Consider the following 25,010-nt stretch of genomic DNA (forward strand, 5'->3'; position numbering starts at 1 on the left):
ATCACCCTAGGTAAAGTTGGTATAGGACATTCTTCAGTCAATCTCTGTTGCAAACAAAGTGTGTGTGTGTGTGTGTGTGTGTGTGTGTGTGTACAGCGTGTAAGTGTGTATGTATGTAAATACCTATTCATAATTTTATTTTAAAATTAAGAGCAAAAAGAAGTATGGTCAGTGCAACCCTAGACCAGAAACCAGGCAGACATTCTTGGCTAAAAGATGACCTGATACTACAGAATTCCTGATCTATGTATTTTAATTTGGAAAAAAAAGAAAAGGTCCTTCAAGTTTTATATAGTGTTACTGGACCCAAAGGTATCAAATATAGACAGTATCGCTACTTAAGCAAGAGTTCCCAAGGGATTCCATTTATTTAATATTGTCTTTAACACATTCTGCACCAGCTGTTATGGTCTTGATTATGCATTTGTGTCAACACCAGTCCCCACTTTCATGTTACAGTGAAGAGGCCTAGTGGGCTAGCTAACAGAGCAGTGGGAGCTGGAAAACAGGGAGGGAACTTCTGAGCAGGTCAGACTTCACACCAGTACACTTATGGAAGCTAGAGACTGAAATATCATTGGAAAACTTGAATTTCAAGTAAATCTCACAGGAAAGACACCAGTTCAAAACTGTTCTGAAGTTAGGAATTAATGATGAAGGCTTTGACGAAAATAATCCAATAGAAAACAAACTCTTACCTAAAAGATCCTGCATATGTAAATTCCAATCTGAGAATCTTACCTCTAAAGAATGAAATTCTGAGAGTGGAGGAATAATTCTAGTGGTAGAGTGTCAGCCATAGCAAATTAGCTCAGTAAGAGTACAAGGTCTAGTTCAAGTCCTAGTGAGAGAAAAAAAAGAGACAGAGACAGAGGCAGAGAGAGGGGGAGAGGGGGAGGGAAGAAAATAGGAAGGAAGAAAGGGACATTTCAAAACATTTGAATAATTATACATGCAAGAGAAATAAAAACAAAATGGAGTGATTTTTAAAAATTTATTTCACATAAAATTAATTTTATGGGACAGTTTAAAATAAAATACAAGGAGGCAGGTGCTCAAAAAGGTAGAATGGGATAAAGAGGAAATGGGAGAGGTGAATGATGAGGAGAAAGGGGAGGAAATTCAGACAGAATCCAATTTATATCCTACAGATTTAAAAAAAGTGAGGGAAGGGGTGAGTAAGAATGTTGAAAGAGATGACATTGACCAACATATATTGTCCTCATAAACTCCTTTGCTAAATGGCAATTCCTCTGTAAACCTACATAAAGACAATAATTTCATGGGAAGGGGTAATAATGTTCAGGAAGTAATGTACTTACTACCTTACCAATATAACTGTAGCCCCTGTATACGTCACCCTGATAATAAAAGGACAATAATTTGGGTCAGTAGGATAGCCTAGTGGTAGAGTGCTTGCCCAGCATGCACGAAGACTCAGGTTCGATTCCTCAGTACCACATAATAGAAAAAAAAAGCCAGAAATGGTGCTGTGGTTCAAGTGGTAGAACTCTAGCCTTGAGAAAGCCTGAGGACAGTTCCCAGGCCCTGAGTTCAAGGCCCAGGACAGGCAAAAAAGAAGACAATAATTTAAAACTTAAAAAAGAATTTAATGTAGGCTTAATTTCTATGGAAAATTGAAATGAAAATATAGAATGAAATCAGAAAGAAAATGGCAAAAGAGCATTTCCTATAATGTATCAATGTACCAGTTAGAAAGCTGAAAGTAAAACGTTAAAATAGATGGATAAAACCTGAGTGAGTTCAGTGTAAAGGAGAAAGAGACTTTCCTGCAAAGACAAACAAGGAGAAAAACACAAAATATTTAAAGACACACAGTTTTGTGCTTTGTAGCATATGCTGTTCATAAACTATGCTAACCACAAGTATGACCACTGAGCATTTGAAATTGGGGTAGTATGGAATGAGATATGCTACAAATTATTCTTAAAAGTCACTAGTACTTCTTATGATTCTCACTTGTTGATATATTTTTGAATATTTAAGTTAAAATATACAAAATTGATATTACCCATTTCTTTTTGCTTTTTCATGGTGGTCACATAAATTGTATTACTTTTATAGTTGATAATGTTATTCTATATAGTACTTTTTTTTTTGCCAGTCCTGGGCCTTGAACTCAGTGCCTAAGCATTGTCTTTGGTCTTTCTCAAGGCTAGAGCTCTACTATTTGAGCCACAGCACCACTTCAGCTTTTTTTTCTGTGTATGTGGTACCGAGGAATAGAGTACATGATAGACAAGCACTCTACCATTAGGCCAAACTCCCAGTCCCAATATATGGTACTTTTATATAAGCTCCCATAAATAAGAGGGAAAGGAGGAGAAGCAGTATTGGAAAGATACATTAATGAATTTTTATAAAATTACAAAGACGTAAGTACATTGATGTGATATTGCCAGGCAATATTTAGTATTAGTTAAGTCATGCTTAAGAACTTTACAGTAAAATTGAATAACTTTGGGTATAAAGAGAACAGGGTTTTTTGGGGGGGGGGGTCATGGGGCTTGAACTTGGCCTGGGCGGTGTCCCTGAAATCTTGAGCTCAAGGCTACCACCCTACCCATAAGCCAAGCCCCACTTCCTATTTTCTAGAGGTTAATTGGAGATAGGAGTCTCAGGTCCTTTTGTGCCGGGCTGGATTTGAATCTTGATTCTCAGATCTCAGCCTCCTGAGTAGCTAGGATTACAGGCGGGAGCCACCACGCCCGACTAAGAGAACAGTTTTAAAAGTAGAGGTTTGTACCAATGGCTGGTCTATGACAGTGAACTTGAATCTGTTGATGGTAGACTTTTATGCAGGCCACAGAAAATTCATTGGAGAAATATCTAAATTGATGATCAAAAGTAGCAATCCAAAACTGCTGTACCAAACCAAACCAAACCATCATTCAAAGATAAAGAAAAAAGGAGTACACAAGCACAATTTCCAGTAAACAACCTCTAGTTAATTTCATCTAGTTAATTAACAACTGGTTAACTCCCCATTCATTTTTTTCTCTTTAACAAGTTATGGAATCCTATACATCAGCAAGTACTTGGGCCAGAGGAAGGCTTGTGGAAAATAGCCTAGAAAATGGTGCAATATTACAGACTTTAATTCTTGATTTCTCACAATTTTTCATTTCTCAGTTAAGCTACAAAATAGTAATAGAAGGTAGCAAAGCAAATGGTTGATACATACATAGAATATAATAAGGCTAAGAATATAGAAACATTAAATCTTTGGTTATTTTAGCATCATCTAAAAATTGATTTACCAAGGGGAGCATAAAGTTCAAAAGAAAAGGGATCGACAGCAGGAAACATAGAATAATGTCTAAGTTGACCAATAATCATAGTATATATATATATATATATATAGATAGATAGATAGATAGATAGATAGATAGATTAAAATGCTGATAAAAGTCAAAAATTATCTGACATAGATAGCCTACATAAAAGTCATCAGTAAAAAATTCAGATAAAACATGATACCTTGTATCATCACCTTCAGGTCATTCAATAAATGGTCTCTGTTTTTTTTTCCTCAAATGAGAGATACTTTTATATTCAAGTTACTAGGTTCTTCATTTTTATAGTTCATGTGTTCAAAGAGACAAAATGAAAAGAAATAGTTTAAAAAATAGCAATGTTCTCTTCTCTACAAAGCCAATATTTACAAAGCACTGAGCAAAGTGACCAATCACATCTAAGTTGTATTACTCCTTTCTCCTGGCCCAGAGCTCAGTTTAATAATGGCATTTGCAGGGAAGTGGATGAATCTAGAGCAAATCATGTTGAGGGAGACAAGTCAAGACCAAAGGAACAAAAGGCACATGGTATTCTTAATATGTGGCTATTAGATACAAACAGTACAAGAGCAATGACTCATTATTTGCGTACCCAATGCTATGGATATGGTATTGGAAATATAAACACAACTACATAGACATAAAAATTTAGGACTCTATAGACATAATGTTTTATTACATAGATTAATATGTAATACAAACCCTCAGCCTAGTCATAATTATGTTCTAAAATCCAAGTGCCAGTGATTGAATCTAAGTGCCAGTCTTGAATACTTGCTTGTTAAACACGTCATTTGAAATACGATGTAAAAATCAATGTTAATAAATTCTTTAATAAAAAAAACACATCGGGCTGTTCTCTTCTTCTGTGCAGCCTGCAGCCTTTCACTGACTACAGAATGAGAAAGGACGGTACCACTTGTTATGCAAAGACTGCGGTCTAGAGGATAATCTTCTATCTCTATGGACAACTTTCATGGACATTCATATTGGGCTTCAAGGGGAAAAAAAACCCTTAAACTTTCTGAAAGTTACAGAAAAATGTGCCTATGTATCATCTATGAATACATTTCATGAAATCCTAGGAGGTGATGTTTCAAGAAGCTACTTTTATAACCTATTTTTAGCTAATACATGAAATATTTAAGGACTCATAGCAAGATGCTGACTGAATGACATCACCTGGCATACGTTCTCAGAGGCACGGTATTGAACAGACGTTCTCACAACTGAATCCCTGAAGAAATGCTAAAGAAGTCCTGAGAGTCAAGTAGTTTTGATTCCATCAACATCCTACAAGCTGACCTGTGACTGTGGGCAATAAGTTCTCAGGGCCAGGGCTATTTTTTTTTCTTTTGCTGTTCCTGGGGCTTGAACTCAGGATTTGGGTTCTGTGCCTGAGCTTTTGTGCTCAAGGCTAGTGCTCTGCTACTTGAGCCATAGCTCTACTTCTGGTCTTTGGTGATTGGACATAAAGTTGTCATGGATTTTCCTGCCCTAGCTGGCTTTGAACCCCTCTCCTTAGATCTCATCCTCCTTAGTAGCTAAGATTACAAGGCATGAGATAACAATACCTGGCTCATTTTGCCTTTTAATTAGCCTTCACTCTTGGTTTCCTTATAAAACCATATATCTTCTATTAGTCATTAATATTTTCTTTTTATCCCTTATCTATTTCCACCGTTTAAACTTAGGGCTTCTTAGCTCTCTCTCTCTCTCTCTCTCTCTCTCTCTCTCTCTCTCTCTCTCTCTCTCTCTCTCTCTCTCTCTCTCTCACACACACACACACACACACACACACACACAGAAATCATTTTTAATGAAATCATTTTTGTTGTAAAATGTTCCTCTAAGGGTACTGAAGAAGTACTACTGATTGCTCTTTATTAATTTGAAGATTGTGGTACACTAACCAGTAGCTTGTGTAACGATCTTGCAGATTTTCTTGTCCAGACTGGCTTTGAACCATGAACCTCAGAGCTTAGCCTCCTAAGTAGCTATAATCATACATGAGCCACCAGCATCCACTGGGTTTCCTAAGTTCCTTATGTATTCTGGTCATTAAATACTTTTCAGACATATAGCTGGCAAAGCTTTTCTCCCACTCTGTAGGGTCTTTTTTAAAGCTTTGTCTGGATTTCTATTCAGGAATTCCTGCCTGTGCCAGAAGTGGAATGTGACAATAGCAGGTACCCAATACCCACATGTATATATTCATAGTTCAGATTTTGTGGAGTAGATATCAGAAACTGAAGAGGAGCAACAGACAAGAGTGATAGCAGAGAGAAAAGTGGAGGAAGAGGAAACTATCCATGAAATACAGGAGGAAACATAAGATAACAGGAAAAAAGAAACAATGAGTCTTCTTCTAGTTGTAGAGGATGAGATTTCCTCTCAGCTGTGCTCTGTCCCCAAGTGGCTTGGCTCTTCCTCAGTTAGCACCAGAATCTGGGATACATGGTGTAGCAGCTCTGCTGGAGGAGAAACAACACTCTGCCTCTCTATCTCTAGCCCTTTGCCCAGTTCAAGTTTCTTCAAGTGAGCCCTGGAGGCTTCCCAAGCTGAGAGGTCTCCAGCTTCTCTGTCTTTGAGGTCTCTTTCATTATGCTGTCCCTCGAGGGGTCACCAGTTGTGTGTGTCTTAATTTTTTATTTTTTTTGAGTCATGGGGCTTGAACTGGGCCTGGGCACTGTCCCTGAGCTCTTCAACTCAAGGCTACTGCCCTACCCTTGAGCCAAACCCCATTTCCCATTTTCTAGAGGCTAATTAGAGATAAGTCTCTGGTCTTTTTTTGCCTGGGCTGGCTTTGAACCTTGATCCTCAGATCTCAGCCTCCTGAGATTAGGATTACAGGCGTGAGCCACTGCGCCCAGTGCATGTGTCTTAATTCTGACACTGGATTCCCACTGGATGGGGGAAGCATGCTTCTCCCTACGAAGTACCAGGAAGGCTTTCCAGAGTTCGAAATTGAAGGAATTAGCTAAGCGTTAGCTCAGAGTGTTGGGGATTCCGTAGACACTGTCTTTGGAGACCAGGCCCTCCCAGCCCACCAACCTGATCTGTAGAGGACTGGGTGGGAGAAGAAGGGACTCCTCAGAGTCTCCCTTAGTGCTAAGACATCTCCCAATCTGTATCACTTCTCTCTGCCTGCATAAAGCACCTCTGTTACTCTGGGTTTGGGGTCAGAGACTGTGCGCTTTCCCTTCTACTCCCTGGGGTGCTAGGCTATCCTGACTCATGGACCACAGAGGCATGATGCAGTTATAAATACGTTCTGACTGAGCATGAGTCCATTGTTCAGATGTCTGGGGGTGGGGGTGGGGTGTGGAGTTGCTGCTTTAAAGGAGTCACAGTGAGAGGCTCTCCTGTGCTGGCTACAAGCAACTCACTGCTATACGTTCCCCAAAGATGACCACACAGGGCTTGTGATTTACAGATCCACAAAGGTGCTAGATATATATTTATTGTTGAAATGTATCATTAGTGTTGAGATGTATATTATTGAGGTGCTAGGCACTTTACATGCAATAAGGTTCAGCAGACAACATTGGCTTCCTTTACTATTTCTCTCTGGAAGTTATTAAAGCAGAAGTTTTTTGGGGAATAGGGAAGTGGAGTTGGAACTCAGAGTTTCACACTCATTAGGCCTGCTTGCATGACCTGATTCATTACTCCAGCCTGGCATTTTGCTGGTTCATTGGCGATGGAGTCTCATGGACTTTAGTACCCAAGTTGACATGCAACTGAGATCCTCCAAACCCTGCCTCCTGAATAGCTAGGATGGCAGCTCTTCAAAATGTATACCTTAAATATGTTTTTCAACTATGCAAACTATTGTCTTCACAAATATTTAGGTACTGGTTATTCCGATATGTTTTTTCAAGTTCATGAATTAGAACTTTTGGGGACACACAGCAATGTTGGCTCTATGGGTAACTATTTGAAGTTTTATTTGTAATTGCAGCTTTATTTGTAAATATCTACTAACAGAAATGAATGGGGAAAAGATAGAAGTAGTAGCTGTAGGGGCTAGGATCACCCAGGCTATATTTTATTCCTGCCATCATCTAATAAGTGGTCTCTGTTCCAAGTTTTCTAATCTGTTAAGACATTTAGAACTGCTTTGAAGTCAGCTGAATTGGTTACAAGTTATTCTGTTAGAACTATGGATTAGACTGGGTCTGCGGTGAATGTCAAGGCAGAAGGATCAGGATTTCCGATCTGCTAGAGCTGCACAGGAACAGCCTGTTTCAAAGAACACAAAAGTGAATCTGTATGCATTAAAATTGTACAGGCTATTAAACATGTGGTGTTCAATATAGAGTTTGACGAACAAAGTCCATGGTATTAGTCTCTTCTCCATACATGCATGGAATTGATGCCCTCAAATAAAGAAATTGAGTATTTCCATGAGGGTGATTCATTCCAATGCATGAATCAATGCTATTAGTAAATCTCATAGTAAAATTACTTCACTTACAGAACTGTCTAGAAATTGGATATTTTCATAACAAGTGAACACATACTGGGAATACATAAGGAACTCCTGCAAGCTGTGCACAAGAGGCTCATGCTGATAATCCTCTTTATTCTAGAGGCCAAGATCCAGTGGACCATAGTTTAAGCAATTAAATCAAAGATATTCTAACTCTGATTAAAAAGCAAAATTATGGGCTGGAGTCATGTCAAAAGTGCTAGAGCACTAGCCAAAAAATTAAGCATAGCTATCATGAGTCCTTGAGTTCAAATTCTTCCCTGACAAAAAATAGTTCCTGGAATATGCAAGAATACATGCACACCATTACAGGTCCAGGGAACAGATACCTAAAAAGAGGGTTTGAGAAGAGACTTAGAAATCATTTGTTTTTGAGTATGCTTTAAAGCTCTGACTCTATGTCTTCCTTCTCACCTAATTCTTTATATAGACCTTCCACTAATCTGATTCACATGCAAAGCTCTGCTTTTTATTTATTTTTGGCAGTCATGGGGCTTGAACTTGGGACCTGGTTGCAGTCTCTAAGCTCTTCAACTCAAGGCTACCAACCTACCCCTGAGCATGGGAAATGTCCCTGAGCTCTTCAGCTCAAGGCTATTGCCCTACCTCTGAAGCCACAGTGCCAATTCAGGTTTTCTAGTGCCTAATTCCAGTCTCCAGTATTTAGTGCCTGGGCCAGCTTTGAACTATGATTCTCAGAACTCAGTCTCCAGAATAGGTAGAATTACAGGTGTGAGCCACCCTTCTTGGTTCTGTTTTTTTTCATTTTTATAGACACTCTAATGTTTGATATAATCCCCCAAAGGAAGAGTGACAAAACAATTATACAAAACAAATTTTAACTTTTATTTTTAATAGATGTATGTAACTGGGGAAATATAAGGGATGTCGAAATAAACTATAAAGAAATTTGTCTTGTTGCTAGTTGGATGGCTACTGAAAATGGAGTGTTCAAGCCAAGATCCTCAAGCCAGGGAGGGTTACAAGTCACACAGTGTCCTTTTATAGTATCCAGAGGAATCTTCAGATGTGTCAACCACTCTATATGGAGATGAGGCCATGTTTGTCAGTGTAAGGGGAAGAGAAAGAATCTCAATGAGTCCCATGGGAAACTTGGATGTTTCTACAAATGTAATTTACGCATACGGTTGACATGTGATGTCCTAGATTCTGAACGTGAATGTTTGGAAGATGTGCCAGACAGTGAGTGTCCCGCATTTGATGAAATGCTTTTTCCCATGACAGCCAATGTACCTGAAGTGGCTTGTTGAATTGGTGATTTCATGTCACCAGAGCCTGACGGGGTCGGGGTTTTCATGCTATACACTGCAGGTGTGGCAGGGTGCACAGCACGCTCAGAGTTGCTAGAAGAGGCTTGCTGGGTGACGCCTGCAGGGCTCACTGCTGAGGATGACAATGTGATGTCCATGGGGCTTGATTGTGTGGTGGTATCTCTGGGCAGTTGCATTGTAGGAGCAGTTAGGCCATCAGCTGGTATGATGACTGTTGACACAGTCTGAAAGTAACTATTGTCACATTGCCCATTTAAGACCCCTAATGTGGGGTGAGGGATAGCTCTGGAACTGGAAAGATTTCCAGTATTAGTGGTTGGTCCGTGCATAAGCTGGGGTTGTAAAGTTGAACTGTCAGGTCCTTGTATAGTGGAAATTATGCCACTGTGTGGCAGGTGAGTAGAAGTGAGAGGCACCAGGTTCAAAGCAGTGTGGTTGATCATTGAGACATGAGATGGAAAAACTGATGCATGTGAAGGTGGCGTGGTATCCATAGCATTATCATCATCCGTGGGGGTTTTAGCTGGTGAGGAAACATTGCCTCCAGAAATAGGGACAGTGACTGAACCCTTGTTGGCGACTACAGAAGGAACCACACACATGGGAATAGACACACTGGGCTGCTGCCCATTAGAGATGGCATTGGTGCACCAAGGGCAGCTCTGAGGCACAAAGGGTTGTTTAAGAACTAGAGAAGGACAGGGGACCATAGGTGGAGGTGGGTTAGTGGAAACCTGCCCCGTCACCAGCTGCCCCTGGCCTGGGCTATAGGGAACCAGAGGGAAGGGATAAGGTTGGGGTGGAGAGAGGTTTGTAGGAACTGTCCCATTTAGAAGATTCCCCTGGCACAGCATGCAGGGGGGCTGGGGGAATGGATAGGGATGGGGTGTAGGTGGGCTGGTAGGTACTGGCCCATTCAGAAGGTGCCCCTGCCGCAGGCTACAAGGGGTTTGGGGAGATGGATAGGGGTTGGTGCTGGAAACTGGGGAAGATGTAAAAATGACTGCCTCAGAAGGTGGCGTGGTATCCATGTCAACAATGTCATCACGTGTAGCCTGTGGCATGGACACACAAGAGGATACCCTAGGGGCAAGAGTAACAAAAACTGTGGTGGTGTCATTATTCAAACTGGACACAGTCATAGGAACCATAGGAGGGTGAATAGGGAAGGAAAGAGGCAGAGGGGAATCTACACACATAGGAACAGGGGATTCCATTGGGCAACGGTTAGGCAAAGGCCCAGGGGGAGTGAGTTTGGGGAAGGCAGAAGTAGGAGGGATTGTGGCTTTTGAGCCAAGAGGATGGTCTTCGCTGTCGTCCTTTACAACACTCGAATCCGAAGTAGGGGTACTGTGACAAGCTGAGCCGGTGGCGGGAGCCACAGGGTCACTGCGGGTTTTAGGCGTCGGCCCCTCCTGAGGGTTTGATGAGTGCGCTGCCACGGTGTGGGTCCCGGGGGCATGCCCAGCCACGTTAGGGGGGTCGGGGAGAGCTGGCACGTTGGAAGTGCAAGTAGGCAGGGAGCAGGGGACGCTGGTCCCTGCATCAGACGAGGCAGTCGCGGTGGCACTGCCTTGTGGCACTGCCTCTGGTCTACCCTCCGAGGCTTCTGTCCTACAGATGTGACTTCTGTAAGCCGGGCTGTTGTCGCACACGTCCCAGTCTCTCTGCGGTTGGAGACAAGGAAGTTTCGCGGGTGGGGGAAGCTCACCTCGACCCCAGGGCACAGGCAGCGGCAGCGGCAGCGGCAGGGGAAGATACGGCGGCAGCGATGCTTTCCTTTTGGTGGTCTTGTGAGCAGGCGATTTGGGTGGCGCAGGGCTGGCCGGTGGACTAGCTGAGGGCTTTTCAGCCTCCCCCTCCTTCCCCGACTCCTGGGAGTCTGGGCAGCTGGGGAGGGGACGTTCCCCCTCCGTGGAGGAGTCCCGCGGGCTGGGGATGTCACGGCCATGCGGTGAGGTCCTCGGAGGAGGCTCGGGGGCCTCTCTGTCCTTTTCAGCACGGGGAGGACTTCTGTGCTGGGGACGAGACGCGGCTCCCTGGAGGGTGAAGTTTCTCCTGATCTTCACAGGACGGCAGGGTGCGTGGTCTCCGTGGCCCAGGCGCTCCCTCTGCGGCTCGGCCGCTCCCGTGGGCTCTCCAGGAACCGGCAAGGTCCTGGGGGCAGCTTCTGGGCCCTTGGCTTCTGGGCCTCTGCTGCGAGGGCGATGGAGCTGGGGCGCCGTCTTCAGCTCCGCAGCCTGAGCAGGCGGCTGGGCTGGGGAAGTGAGAAGCGAGGCTCTCCGCCCGCAGCACGGGGTCCTCGTGCCCCTGCGTGGACGGCTGGTCCCCGACCTCGAGTGGCCACTTGGCAGCACGGCCGCGCTTCTTTCTGTGGAGTCCTCCCGAGAGGCCAGCCGCCCTCTCCCGGGAGCGCAGGCCGGGGCCTCTGGCCGGGGGCAGCCCGTCCGCGGGGCCCGGCGGTGGCGGGCCCAAGTCAGCAGCAGCCTGAGGTCGGGCTGGGCCGGGCTGTCGGCGGGCCAGCTTGCAGGCTCGGGGCCTGCCCTGGACAGCCGCCTTGGGAAGCCTGCGCAGCGGGGCCCGCGGCTGGACGTGCTCAGCCCCCTTCTCATGACAGCGAGGCGTGTGCCAACAGTTAGCAACTGGAGGAGAAATGGCCAGGCCGCCGCCCCTCTTCCTTCCCCTCTGTTAGCTGGGGACGCACTGGCCCGCGGGGACCTTTGTGACGTCCCCTGGCCGGCCACGGAAGTGCGCATGCGGACTGCGGGCACGCGCGCCCTCATTCAAAACACGCGGAAAGCCCCGCCAGGACCAGCAGGCCGAAGACCATGCGCTGGAGCTCGGGCTCTGGAGTGGTCCCGTGGGCCCCTGCTGGTGTGGGCACCAGAAGGGTGAGTGCGTGGTGTCTGGTCAGTATTTGGACCTTGCCAAGCAACACAAAATGATCCTGAGCTGTGTGCCCCTCCTAATTATCTTTAATATTTTCTCATTTGTATATGGTGGTAGAGTGTTACATATACACTTCAGATTAATGTTAGAGCAACATAGAGTATGATCTTTGCTAGTGAAAATTTTGGTGAGGATCTAATTACCAAATATACAAAGGAGAAAGGAGATTCAAATAAAACCTCCAAAAAATTAGAAAAACCTAATATATGGTCATAATTCACAGTTCATAGTTCCCAATTACATGAAGATGTGTTCTAAATACATGTCACTCCCATCAAAATAGCTAACATCAAGAATACAAACGAGTGTAATTAGGGTGGGAAAAGAAGCTCGTATACATTGTTGGTGATAATGTAGACTAGTGCAACAACTGTGGAAATAATTGTAGAGATTTCTCAAAAAAATAACCCTATAGTCCAAAATCCCTCTTTGGGGGAATTTATCCAAAAGAATGTAAATCAAAGTATAAAAGTCCTATGTGTGCACTAATGTTAACAATTCACTATAGCCAAGCCATAAAAAAGCCCAAATGGCATACAACCTTACCTGGACACAGACCATTTGATACACACACACATATACACCACCCTTAAAAGCAATAGGTGGACAGCAATACTACTTAGGACAGAAATGAATGGAATGGAGTTTAAAGATCTACAAAGAATGTATAAAACAGAATGTCAGTTTTTGACAACATAAGTTGGATTGATAAATCCCTAGTGAAATTGAGGAAAAAAAGGAAAAGACCTTAATGAATAAAATTAGACATGAAAAATGAAATAACTATAAAATCCAAATTATTAGGAAATATTCTTAAACTTAAATAGTAATGAATTGGAAAATGTGGAAAAATGATACATTTTAGTGCATTTGACTCGTCAAAATTGAAATAAGATCTAAGTCTTTAAATAGATCAACAGAACACAATAAGACTGAGCAGTAATAGTCTCCCAACAAAGACAGGTTATATTCACTAATACACTTGATTAGACTTTAAAAAATAATACTAGGTCTCCTCAAGTTATTCATATACATAACATATACAGTCTAACATATACAGTCAAATGTAAATAAGTTTTTCTCTTCTCTCGACACCTAGGATTAAACATATGGTCTTTAGGATGTTTCATTTTCACAAGGTTCTTATAATAAAAATCCTTCCCACCCCCCTACACACCAAAAAAAAAGTGACCATTTTATTGTCCATTGCTTTTCAGCAATAGCTCCCTTCCCCCATGAACCTTCAAAATCCTTGTGAAAAGTACTAAAAAAATAAAAAAGTCCTCTTTATCTCTGCTGGAAAATAGTTTAATTGTAGGCAGATCATTTTTTTTAATTTTATCATGGAAGGAGACATAATAAGATCACTGAGCACTCAATGAATTCTAAATTCTCTTTGCTTTGGTTGGGTTGACACTGCTTATCTATGTTAAGTCAAATCATTATAACAACTGCTGAAAGTTGGCTCATGATATTTACAACAGCTGTCACTTTAAATATTTCTACCCTTTCCATCTTTTCTTTCAGTTTCCATCTTAAAACATTTATATGAAAAAGATTTATGATGAATATGGTCAGGCAACATTTAAAGACAGCTTCAAAGTAAAAATAGAGGTAAGAAAATAGATGAACTTATAGCAAAAAGACTCTTGACAAAGACCAATAGCTCAGCAAGAAGGGAAAACAGCATTAAGACAAATTTTAGCAGGGCACTAAGATGAAATATAGTGCTAGATACATGAAAATTATGACTTTTACATCAGAGTCCTTATTAAATTAGAAAAGATGTCTGATTGGAAATACATAGAAGATTGAGATTCAAGAAAGTAAAACACAAGTTTGTTAGGTATCTACTTGAATTTTAACTTCCTCTCTAATAAATTTGCTGAACTTGAATCTGACATGCTTCAACAAAATTAAAGCAGCATTGATGTTACCAGTGGAAGACATCAGGGGAAAACCACTGATGGTCAGCCAAAGGAATGCCTTTTCATTTCCCTCTAAGAAGCCTGGCTCTGTGGAATCTATGACTAGACAGACGACTGACTTCATCCTGACTTTCAGAGAAGTCATGGAATAAATAACTGGAAAAACAGAAGCAGCAATTGCACTGCCCCTGTTCTCTAAGGTGTTCCAATCCTAATTACTCTGGCAGATTCACTTTTGGTTGTTAGTATCCACCACAGTAAAATGTGGGAAATGGCCAGATGCTGTGGCTTATGCCTGTAATCCAAGCTACTCAGGAGGTTGAGATCTAAGGATCAAGGTTCAAAGCCAGCCTGGACACAAAAAGACCTGAAACACTTATCTCAATTAACCTCTAGAAAGTAGGAAGTGGGGCTTGGGTAGGGTGGTAGCCTTGAGCTGAAAAGCTCGGGGACAATAGTCAGGCCGAGTTCAAACCCCATGAACCACAAATAAATGAATAAATAAATAAATAAATAGATAAAATAAAATGTGGGAAAAGGCTGACTGACTGCAGCTGCCATGGCAAATAGGGAGACATGGGTTGATATCCAGTGATGGGGCAAAGTGGGGGCTGATGCACTGGGAGATCATGTACCTACCACCTGCAGAGACCAGGGCAAAGGGAGCATCAAACAAACAAACAAACAAACAAACGGCCCATTTGAGTTACAGAAAGTCCAGCTTTGTAGGTAACTGGAAGAAACAATACATGGAATCTTCTGACCTCAACTGGGAACTGGCTGGCCAGTGAGCAAATTTGCCACTATACAGTCACTAGTTGAGCTGCAATTTTTCCTTGGACCATAACTATCTGGTTATGGAATTATCAGTCCATAATTCAAACTACTAGCCAGTTTTTATTTTGCTGCCTAGAAGCTCAGGATGTGGTCACCAATAAATGTGCAATCAAGATGTTTCAACTTCAAAGGCACAACCCTCACCATTGCTTGGCCATCCATCTGCGAAAACTAACCTGTTCAGAATATCAGCCAAACTGGAGTGGTCATTTGGCAAAAACTGCTCTTTTCCACTGGTGCAATACTCTGCAGTTAAATGACATGATCAGGTACAGATAAGAAACAAACACATAGGTAGTTACAGCTCACTGACCTGCAAATATGAAGATCAAAATCCATAAACCCAGTGCTACAATTGCAGCAACAGGTATAAATTCAGCTGGAGCCAAATGAACAAAAGCAGTATCTTTCTCATTGTTTTAACTTCCCTCTTGAAATAATCTCAGGGTACAAGGTTAACAAAGTTCATATCAGCTAATCAGTTCCAAAGCAAACAAATAAACTAGTACAAGGCAGGAAAAAGAAGACATGTTAAACTACACACAAAAGCAAAATACAGACAGGTGTGGTGGCTTACGCCTGTAATCCTAGCTACTCAGGAGGCTGAGATCTGAGCCTTTAATAGGAGTTCAAAGCCAGCTTGGGAACTGAAGTGAGACTCTTATCTCCAATTAACCATCAGAAATCTGGAAGTGGCCCTGTGGCCTAAGGGGTAGGGCTGTAGCCTTGAGCTGAAGAGGTCAGGGGCAATACCCAGGCCCATGACCCTCTCTTCCTCTTCTTTTCTCTTGCTGCTACGCTCTGCTGTCTCAGTGACTACAAGATCTACCTTGGGCACAGGAGGTGCTATGCCAGGACCAACAGGAAAGTTTTCTAAGTTCTCAATGCAAAATGCAAGTCAGCCTTCCTTTCTAAGAGGAATTCTCAGCAGGTAAATTAGACAGAAAAAAAGAACAAAAAGGGACAATCAGGAGAAATTCAAATCTGACATGCAGTCAGATTCCAGAGGGCCATCGCTGGTGCATTGCTTGCTGATATAGCCAAGACAAATCAGAAACCAGAAGTTAGAAAGGCTCAGTGAAAGCAAGCTATGCTGGCTATCCAGAAAGCACAAAAGTCTATGCAAGCATCCATGAAGATAGTAATGGCTGCTGCTAAGGCTACCACAAAGGCCTCACCTGAGCAAAAAAATTGTGAAGCCTATGAAGGCTTCTGCTCCCCGAGTTGGTGGAAAATGCTAGTTTGACAGATCAGACTTTGAAATAAAGATCTATCTTTTTTAAAAAAAGTTAAAGAATCAACATAAAATTTCTCTTTAGAAAACTGCGAAGGAAAATAAGCTTTGGTTGAAATTAGTGGTATGATTTTAACAAATATACAAATTAAGTGAATGGCAACAACTTAAGTTTTTATTTATGTCCTATGCAAATTTTTAATTATGTCCCATAAAAATATTTTAGTATTCATCCATACAAGAGTTTAAGATTCCCCAGCCAGGCGCTGGTGGCTCATGCCTGTAATCCTAGCTACTTAGGAGGCTGAGATCTGAGGATCTCAGTTCAAAGCCAGCCTGGGCAGAAAAGTCTGTAAGACTCTTATTTCCAATAACCATTAGAAAACTGGAAGTGATGCTGTGGCTCAAACTGGTAGAGTGCTCGCCTTGAGCTGAAGAGCTCAGGGACAGTGCACAAGCCCAAGTTCAAGCCCTATGATCAAAAGGGAAAAAAAAGAGTTTAATAAGATTCTCCAAACTAGATAAGAGTTTAAAACACAATATGTAGAGAAAATATGGATAAACTGTTAAGCTATTTATGTTGCTTCCACATGTGTGATTAAAATAATACGATTCAGCTAGAATAACATCTGGAATTATTTCATTTTAAGTCCTCATGTTCAAGATATTCATGAAACTTTAAGCTTATGCTTAATTTTAATCTAATGCAATGTGAAACATGGAGAAAAATCATATTGATTTCATTGCTAGGTATAAATGCATTTTCTCCCTTCTCTCAGGATAACTATTTCATTTCTATGGACCTATACATACAGTTAAAGACCCTGTAATGTTTTTCATAAAAAATACAAACACTGGGACAGGAGTGTGGCCTAGAGGTAGACTGCTCACCTAGCAAGCACAAAGCCCTGAGATTGATTGCTTAGTTACTACATGCACAGAAAATGCAGAAGTAGTGCTGTGGCTCAAGTGGCAGAGCACTAGTCTTGAGCAAAAAGTGTTCAAGGACAGTGACCAGGCCCTGAGTTCAAGCCCCAGGACTGACCAAAGGAAAAAAGATACAAAGATTATATAAAACTTTGGAAAACTGTGCTCGCTTAGGCAGTACATATACTAAAATTGGAATGATACAGAGAAGATTAGCATGGTCCCTGTGCAAAGATGACATGCAAATTTGTGAAGCGTTCCATATTTTTTTGTTGTTCTTAATGTACTATGTTATTTCTCTTCTCTATTTTTGCCCTTGTGGTTAATCTCATGTTGTTACTGTATCTTACTTTGTTACCCTGTATATTGTATATGTTTGTTTATTTGAAATAGGGAAAGGAAGGGGGGAAAACAAGATGATTGGGAGGGGGTGGGGGGAAGGGAAATGGGGACAAAAACCTGAGAAAGGGGTATTAATATGTGAGAAGAAAAGCACCTACTACCTGACAAATGTAACTGTAACCCAACAATAAAATAAAATTTTAAAAAAGAAAAAAAAAACTTTGTAAATTTGGGGAAAATATTTGGGCCCATCTGGTCCCACCTAGGAAAAGGTATGCAAATTACAGGTGTGGTGGGTGCTGAGGGGTGTTACACAGACCTGCTTCTGGGCCAGAGGAGTTCATTCCCCAACTGTTTGGAGTATAAATGGTTAATAGTCCATACCAAAGACACTTTTCCTAAATCATCCTGAGCTGAAGGGAAGGCTCTCAAGGTAACCCTGTGGAGTAAAATGCTTGACTGACACTAGCAACAGATTATTAATGTAGAGGTTAAAGACCTTTGCTCTCCTTCCTGAAAGCAGTACACTCTGAAATCCTCTCACTCCACTCCACTGCTGCTGGTGGCATCTGGAAGCATCTGAGGCTTCACTGTAATTGCAATGAAGTCCAGTTTCTCCCCCCACTTCTCCCCCCCCTTCTCTCTTTGCCAATTCCTTGAAACATGCCTCCAACACTCATAGAGATGGGGATCTTACATACTTTCTGTTCAGGCTGGCCTTAAACCTCAGTCTTCTAAGTCTCAGCCTCCTCAATAGTTAGCATTACAACAATGAACTACAGATACCTGGCTCTTTTCCCTCCCCCCCCCTCTCTCTCTCTCTCTCTCTCTCTCTCTCTCTCTCTCTCTCTCTCTCTCTCTCTCTCTCTCTCTCTCTTTCTCCCTTTGATCTGTTGTAGGACTTGAACCCAGGGCCTTGGTGGGGTCCTTGAGTTTCTCTGAGGCTATTACTCTACCACATGAGCCATAGCTCCACTTCTGTCTGCTCTTGATTCACCATTCCTCACTCACCGATGATGTTTCCCAAACCACCTCCCAACAAAGTCTCAGAGTCCACATTCAAATTCCTTCAGTCTGTGACATCAAGGTACCACATCCATATGTCTTAACTGAAATACTGAAATACTTTATTTTAAAATTGCTGCTTCAAATCTGTTACACTGATATTGGGACATAAAATTAAAGCTACCCCTTAAACCCTATGACTAACTAAAAATTTTGGTTTAGTTCCAGTTGGGTCCATCCATCCATGCTCAATAATAAGAACACGATTTTCAAATAGTGTACATTCAACACTGGTAAATATAATGTCTCATCTGCAAAGCATATTAAAATATGCTCCTCCTCTAGTGCCAGGGACTCATGCCTGCAACTCTAGTTGCTCAGAAGACTGAGATCCAAAGGATCATGATCCAGACACCCAAAGTAGAAAAGGTGACGAGATCCCATCTTTAATTAGCAACAACAAGCCATGGTGGAGGCTTGGATCAAGTGGTAAAGCTCCAGCCAAGCAAGCTAAGTGAGCATGAGGTCCTGAAACTTTGTGTGGAAGGGGTGGGAGGGAGTGGGAAAGTGTACCTAAGAGAATATTTTGCTCCTTCACCTACTATACAGAAACTATTTTTAGATATATTTTATAATTTAAGCTTTTAAAAATATGAATAGTTTAAAATTATGCCTCTTATAAAAAGTTCTTCAATAATAATAAGTATGAAAATATACAGTGAATTTCTAGATATTTCTGTAGGTGAAAGTAATTTTTCTCCATATTTATCAACACATTGGAATATCATACTTACGGAAAATTAAATTTATTTGAGGAAAGCAATTCCATGAGTGCAGGGAAAGGAGACTACAAAAAAATGCAATACTGTGGGCTCTGTATTTGAAACTATGTATTGAATACCACACATTTTATGGCTTGTGTAATTTTAATTTGTACAGCTTCACTTTTCCATTTCTTTGAGACAGGCTGTTGCTCTGTAGCTCTAGCCAATCAGAGATCCTGACCCTCCTCGCCTCCAATCAGCCTCTGGAGTACTAGGATTTCAAGCATTCACCCAAGACCGAATCCACAGTTCTAACAAAGTAAATTGTGATCAATTCAGCTGACTTCAAGCAGTTCCCATCTTTTTATACCAAATTTAAGATTTAAAAACTTCAAGGACAGAATGCTTACTACTATGGAGTAAGGAGAGTGATCATGGCAGTAATTAAATAACGTCTGGATAATCATAGCACCTACAGCTACTTTCTTCCTTCTTTTTCCTGTTCATTTCTGTTAGTAGATTTACAACTCAATCTGCAAATAGTTAACCACAGAGCCAACATGGTTGTGTGCTCTCAAAAGACCTAGCTCAAGAACTTAAAAAAACATATTGGAGTAACCAGTTCCTAAATATTTGTGAAGGCTGGAGTACTGAGTCTGGTGGTACAAGCAAGCCCAGCAAGTGGGAGGCTCAGAGTTCAAACCCCACTGCCCCCTCCCCCCAAAGTGCTACTTCAATAACTTTCAGAAATAAATAGGAATAGAAGCCAGTGTTGTCAGTTGAAGCATATTGCATAGGAAATATCTAGCCCAGGGTTGTCCCCTGGTGCTCACTCTGTATGCCAGCGAGTTTTAAATGAACATCACAGCTATCCCAGACCTCCAAAAACAGGAGATGCAAAGTGCTTTCACATTCTGACCTTTGTCTAGGTTGATTTTCCAAGAAGAATGCTTTCAATAAAACATTTCTTTGAAAATGAACATTTTTGAAATACTACTGGAGAATTCAGTAATATCTTTCTATAACACAGTTAACCTTAACTTGCTCTATTCCAAGTTCATAATCAGAGTGTCTGACAACCTAACCTTAGTCTTTGTCTTAACCTTAATGTACTACTTAAGCTTTCAGTTTCCCCAGATGGCAACTGTTAAATATTTATATCTGTGTGAACTGAGATATATGTATATTTACCTAAGTATATATAGACTATTTTATAGAAAGCATCATCTATCACTGAATGTATTTTATTTTTTTTGCCAGTTCTGGGACTTGAGCTCAGAGCCTGGGCACTATCCTTGGACTTTCTCAAGACTAGCACTCTACCACTTGAGCCACAGTACTGTATCTGGCTTTTTCTCTGTATGTGGTACTGAGGAATCCAACCAAGGGCTTTGTTCATGCTGGGTAAGCACTCTACCACTGGGCCATGCTCCCCGCCCATATCATTGATTTTCTGATGGGAAAATTTATCATCAGTTTATACAGATAAATTTATACATGTGAACACACACATATATATAATGTTCCCATATATGTTAACATATATACATATGTCAGCTAAATTTACTGAATTCTACTTATATTTATTCACAATGATATACATGCACTTATTTATTTGGGGGCAATCACTGAAGACCATTAATCTTAGAGAAAATATTTTTCTGGTATTTTAATGCACAGTACAGTGGGTACATAGAGCAATAATGTTCAAAGAAGCTTGAAGACTTCAAATGTTTTTAGCAGTATAAATAAAATTTGAGAATTAAAAATACATGCACTGATTTAAAACTTCCACATTGTATACATACACTCAAATGTCATAAATATGCGCAATGTTTATGCAATTTTAATTAGAACACATATTTCAGCCATTAAATTACTACTATTCAAAACGATAATATACAGCAGGAAAATGGTGCGTTTTAATAATAATGGATTTTTAGTAATTATTTGTTAGAATCTACTTTGGTACACATGGACAGCTATTGCTATGGATTTCCACATGTTTCAGTCAGACTATACCATGTCCACTGGAGAAGAGAGTTGCCTGCTATTGGAAACCAGGTGTCTGTGTGTTTATAGGCATACAAAAATTAAGGTCTGATGCCATGAAGAGGAAGAAGAGAAGGAATGGTGGTTTGGGATTCAGCCCTCACTTGACTTGCCCACACACTGGCCAGAGAGTCCCATAGCTAGAGGAACTGGCCAGACAGGAGTGAGGGTAGGGAATATAGCGAAATTTGATAAATCTATTGAATATTTGGCATGTATGAATCTGTTATCACATCAATTCCTTAAAATATACAACTTAGCCAGTTATCTATTATAAACATCCAATTTGTACTCTCAAAAGCCAAGCCAAAAACCCTACCAAAAGGACCCGAGAAAACTTAGCAGTTCTCAATGCACTGATGCAAACAGCTTTTAAGTTAAAATGACAATAAAAAAAAAGAATTAAAAGAAGATTCTACAAACTCACTTTTGTTGTAAGCTAGTTCCCTTGCAGCCAAAACCAAATCCTGTGGAACCAGCTGCCTTTGAAAGCTTTATATTTTTTTTCTTTTTCTTTTTTTTTTGCCAGTCCTGGGGCTTGAACATAGGACATAGTCATTTTTCCCTGAGTATTGTTTGCTAGCATCAAAATATCAAAGAAAAGGTGAAATGTGACAAAACAGGTTCCCATAAAAGTCATGGTCAGGGTAAGAAGAAGACTAATCCATTGAAAAGCAAGTTTACTTTCAATTAAAACAATCAAAAGGTCACTGGGGGTAGTCAACAATTATACCCTACAACCACATTAGACTTATGTTCTGCTTTTGGTAAATCTCCAAGGTTAGTTGCTCTTTGGTAAGAGAATTTTCTCTTCCCTGTAATTAGCTTTCAAAAGTCAGTTGCATTTAAACTTCAGCATCCTTCCTATCTGCTTCCCATCCTAGTACGTAAGCATGCTAGACTAATCTTGATACTTCAGAGATCAAGGTTGCCATAGCTACTAGAGAGGAAGGGATATGTGGGCCCAGCAGAAACTGGCAGACAATCCAAAACAAAGTAGGAGAAAATGTGAAAATTGCCAATAAAACCACAAGGCTTGATGTCTAGCTTGATAGGCCAGAGCTACTCATCTGAGAAATTACAATTATTTGCAGTTGGGCTCAGGCTGAATCCAGAAAGAAATTAGATTTCCAATAAATACTTTGCTAATGAAGATGTCGCCCTGTATTAAACATTTGCTTTCACAATATTGAATTGTGAACAATCACTGGCTTCATGATGCAATAGTACAGAGATTAAAACTAGACTCCATAGACCAATTTTTTTATATTTTTGTTCAAGTATCACAAATTGCTGGTGTAAACAAACTAAAAAGCAATTTAGCTTTGCTAGGCTTCAGTTTGCTATGAATAAAACAAGACATTATCTTTGTCAATGATTATGAGACTAAAAACAAGCTATTACACAAAAGGGTCTAGCATATAACATAAGTCTGTTACATGGCAGTTCTTCCTCATATTATATAAAATGACTTAAAGGAGTTTGAAGATAAAAGTTTGAAGCTTTGAAGATAAAAGCATTGTGTTTGATTCAGTGTCAATTTCTAATACATATAGATGTTTACTTTTGTAAATATTATTGCAAGTAACTTCACAGACACATTTGTGATTCAATACTTAAGTTCAATTCCTAGAAGTACACTTACTGCATCATAAAACAAATATCTGCAACTTTTAAATAATTACCATAAAATTGCTCCCTCAGAGGGATAATTAAACTTTGACACAGACAAGTTTAATTTGGTTCCATGGAAGAAGTGTTCCATGACAGATAACACAGAATCTCCTAAAATGTCATTTGATAAATTTTCTTAGTTATGTTAATTGTAATTCAGTGAAAAATGAATAAAGAATACATCCTTAATGTGGCAGAGCCATTCTAAAGTTAGTCTGACAACCAACCTGAAAATCATTGAATTATGTTATTTCCAATGAGATGCTACCAGTGAGGTTGGGCACATTATAAACTTGATAATGTATAAATTAAATGCTTTGAGTGAAAAATGGAATAATCATTAATTATGAATTGTATTGAATGGAAGAACAACAATCCACAATAATCAAGAGAAAAGATTTATTAAAACTAATAATGCATTTTAGTGAAAGGTCTTTTGCCAAATAAATATAGAGAACTCAACATAGATTTTCACAATTAGACACTCACTGAGTTAGGAATCATTTAACCATATTGCTCAAGACACTGGGAAAAAAGACTCCCTACTCTATTCAGGGAGTGTTAGCCTCGCTACAGAAGCAACTGAAGTTAATGTACCACAATCTTCAGATTATAGCAATCATTAATGAAGAGCAATCAGCAGTACCGTTTTTATTGTGGTTTTGTTTTGTTTTGTTTTGTTTTTGTCAGTTGTGGGGCTTGAACTCTGGGGCTGGCACTGTCCCTGAGCAATTCAGTTCAAGGCTAGTGCTCTAACACTTGAGCCACAATTACACTTTTGCTTTTCTGGTGGTTAATTGGAAATAAGAGTCTCAAAGTCTTTCATGCCCGGGCTGGTGCTTAACCATGATCCTGAGATCTCAGCCTCCTGAGTATCTAGGATTACAGCTGTGAGCCACCTGCACCAAGCTACTCCAATACTTTTGGAGGAATATTTTAGAAGAAAAATGATTTAACAACAGATGCTGGCAGGGATGTGGCCAGGAGGGATCACTACTACACTGTGGGTAGGAGTGTAAACTCATTCAACCACTATGGAAAGCAGTATGGCCTTTTCCTCAAAATACTAAACATAGAGCTCCCCTTTGGCCCAGCAATTCCACTACTTGGCATTTATCTAAATGCCCAGGAACAAGGACATACTAAAACCACTAGCATAACAATGTTCATTGCAACACTATTTACTATAGCAAAGATATGGAACCAACCCAGATGCCCCTCAGTAGATGACTGGATCAAGATGTGGTACTTATACACAATGGAATTCTATGCTTCCATCAGAAAGAATGACATCCATTTGTAAGGAAATGGAAAGACTTGGAAAAAATCATATTAAGTGAAGTAAGCCAGACTCAAAGGAACATAATAGGTTCAATGGTTTCCCTCATTTGTAATAATTAGTACACATCCAGGACTCTCCTAGCAGAGGATTACAATAGCTCAAAACCTAGGTACATAAGGTCATATAGGATGACACTAAATGAAAGGATCTCCAGGATATAGAAACAAGAGCTTTATCTTGTGTGATGGCTGTTCTTAATGTACTATGTTATTTCTCTTCCTTTTTTCCCCCTTTGGTTAATCTCATGTTGTTACTGTATCTGACTTTGTTACCTGGTATATTGTATATATGTTTGTTTATTTGAAATAGGAAAGGGAAGGGAAGGAAAACAAGATGATTAGGAAGGGTGGGGGGAGGGAAATGAGGACAAAAATATGAGAAGGGGTATCAATGTGTGAGAAGTAATGCACCTATTACCTGGCAAATGTAACTGTAATCCCTCTGTATTTTACCCTGACAAATAAAACAAAATAAAGATTTCTTTTTTTGTGTCATCTAGGGAGCCCTAAGTTATAGGGTGATAACAGGAAAGAGATGAAAATGAAATATGAATGAATAATAGAAGAGATGTGGGGGTTTTTTCGTGCCAGTCCTGGGGATTGAATTCAGGGCCCAAGCACTCTCCTTGGTCTTTCTCAAGGCTAGTGCTCTATCACTTGAGCCACAGTACCACTTCCGGCTTTTCTAAGTATGTATGAGGTACCGAGGAATCGAATGTGGGTCTTTGTGCATGCTAGGCAAGCACACTACCACTAGGCCAAGCTCCCAGTCCCAGGAAGCATGTTTTTTTTTAAAGAAAAAAAGAGAGAAGGCTGAAACCAATAGATGAGACTAATTAAAGACAAAATGAGC

General features: G+C 40.6%; 1 protein-coding gene, 1 non-coding gene and 1 pseudogene across 7 annotated transcripts in view; 2 read left to right on the forward strand and 1 right to left on the reverse strand.

Moving 5' to 3' along the window:
- LOC150064885 (spermatogenesis-associated protein 31E1-like) overlaps positions 1-25,010 on the reverse strand; it is a 72,186-nt gene that overhangs the window by 27,716 nt on the left and 19,460 nt on the right. For 4 of the 6 annotated variants that reach the window (XM_090329515.1, XM_090329513.1, XM_090329510.1 and 1 more), the window contains exon 3: positions 742-841. The exons of 1 other annotated variant lie outside the window; for it this stretch is intronic. The gene's annotated coding sequence lies outside the window, so the exon portion shown is untranslated. Of the gene's footprint in view, positions 1-741; positions 1,207-25,010 lie in introns of those variants that run through there. One more of the 6 variants, XM_090329512.1, reaches the window with a different exon arrangement.
- Positions 11,859-16,061, forward strand: LOC150064887 (large ribosomal subunit protein eL24 pseudogene; annotated as a pseudogene).
- LOC150064888 (U6 spliceosomal RNA) lies at positions 17,142-17,248 on the forward strand. The gene has a single exon (XR_016535072.1). It is a non-coding gene; the product is annotated as a U6 spliceosomal RNA (small nuclear RNA).

Source organism: Megascapheus bottae, chromosome 3 (assembly GCF_031878675.1).
Source record: "Megascapheus bottae isolate mThoBot1 chromosome 3, mThoBot2.hap1, whole genome shotgun sequence".
Classification (NCBI taxonomy): domain Eukaryota; kingdom Metazoa; phylum Chordata; class Mammalia; order Rodentia; family Geomyidae; genus Megascapheus; species Megascapheus bottae.